Source organism: Phaethon lepturus, unplaced genomic scaffold, assembly GCF_000687285.1.
Source record: "Phaethon lepturus isolate BGI_N335 unplaced genomic scaffold, ASM68728v1 scaffold39766, whole genome shotgun sequence".
Lineage (NCBI taxonomy): Eukaryota > Metazoa > Chordata > Aves > Phaethontiformes > Phaethontidae > Phaethon > Phaethon lepturus.
In genome coordinates, this window is record NW_010547618.1 from 8864 (window position 1) to 11015 (window position 2152).

Genomic DNA, 2152 nt, shown 5'->3' on the forward strand with positions numbered 1-2152 from the left:
ATCTTTCAGTAGAGCTGACAGTTGGTCAGTACTGAGGCTTTGGTTTATTTATATGTACCTGGTATTCATGCAGCTATAGAGAATCGGCAACTGGAATTCACAGAAACAATAGCTGCTTGTCGCCTCCTTTTTGGAAGAGTCCAGATTAATACGTGACTTCAGGGGAGTTCTCCCAGCTGTCTGTCTGCAGATGAGTATGTATTGTAGTCTCTGGCTGAAAGGAAGTTTGATGATACGAGAAAGCTTCTAATGGGTTAGGCATGTGCTGAGAACACAGATCTGCAATTTCAGTCTATTTTAGCCTGAGTTAGTCATGACCTCAGTCAGTTTGATCCCTAACTTAATCTCTGTATAGGTATCTCTGTCTGTATAATGTGCTGTGTTATTTACCTACTGCAGAGTGAGAGAAGAGACAAGAACTGTTGTTTTGTGATACTAAAGGAGCACTACATGACACAGGCTATAGCAGTTCACAACACCTAGTTCTCTAAATCTTCTGTGGATTTCTGGAACTCCAGTTTTTTGGGATGTTTGTTCTTTCACAAAGCCTTCTGAACTTGTACCTCTTTCTTAATGTCTTATATGGCTGCTTTTGGTGATGGGGACCTGCTAGCTCCTTCCTCATCTCTAATCACTAAAAAAAGTTTAAGGAGCTCACCTCACTAAAAACCTGATTTCATATCCTGTGTTGTACAAGGATATGTTGTACTACCTTCTAATGTAGTATATTAATGAATATATTTCTTTTCAGAGTGTGGTGTTTGTAGTGCTAAGAAACAAAATATTAAGTCCAGGCTAAGTCACTACTTTCATAAACCAGGTAGCTTCTTTTTAGTACATTTCTTGCTGTTGCGTGGGATTTTAGCATGTAAACTGTAATTATGGTTCAACAAGGAGTATCTGTGACAATTTTTGGCAAACACAGCAAAGCCTTAGTTTTAATCTGTCCTTGATCTTCTACTTTAGATGGTGAACGTTTCTTTGAAATGAGTCTGCTTTGCATACCAGTTTTCACCACTCAAAACTGAAGCCTTTTCTATAGAGTGTGTCCTGTTCCCCCCTAGTCCAGACTACACAAAACACCCCAATATAAAGATAATTTATTGATGTCTGAGAAAACTAAGTGTAGAAGTGAACTTTCTCAAGGCCAAGTATGTTCCTTTAAGCATTTTTCCTGTAACAAGTTTATAAACTTTTAATTTATTAGCAACTCAAAGTAAGTTAAAAATATTTTCTGTAGATATAGTGATCATATTTTAGCAGGGCCTGTTGCAATAGGACAAGGGTTAATGTTTTTAAACTAAAAGAGAGTAGATTTAGACTAGATGTAAGGAAGACATTTTTTGCTATGATGGTGGTGAAACACTGGCACAGGTTGCCCAGAGAGGTGGTAGATGCCCCATCCCTGGAAATGCTCAAGTCAGGTTGGACGGGGCTCTGAGCAACCTCATCTAGTTGAAGATGTTCCTGCTCTTTGCAGGGTTTTGGACTAGAATGACCTTTAAAGGTCCCTTCCAATCCAAATTATTCTACGATTCTAGATCAAAGGCAGTACAAGACAGTATGGACCAAAAAAAAAAAAAAAAAAGTAGTTATTTAAAAAATCGCACAATTCAGAAAATCAGAACCCTTCCAGGTATGGGTTTCAGGTCATGATTTGAAATCACTAGCTGCTTTTAAAAACATGTTTCTATGTGCTGTGCAAAGTTGAGTTATGGTTATGGGCAACATGGGATTAGGTAAAGTTGGTCAGCAAGGCACTGACACTGGCTAAAGAAGTATTTCGTTCAGGAGATACTTAAAAGTGTAGGCATGTGGTTATTCTTTCTAATTTCAGATGAGACAGAGTGGTACAGACATTTTCTTCCTTGTAGTTTGTAAACTGGGCAGTTGTTGTATCTTTCAAGGAGATTCACACTGAGTATAGCTGCTTGACAGAATTGCTAAGAGGGGCCTATCCCTGAAAACCTCTTGGAAGGTTTATTTGGTACAAGATAAAAGTGCAAAATTATATGAGCTGTACATACCTTACTATAGCAGATCTTCACCTTCTTTTGTCTGTTACTTGCTTATGGAGGTAACTTTGGCTTTTAGTATCCTATATAGACATTAAAATACAGACTTTAGTTTTTGCTGATGTGTACTCTCTTTC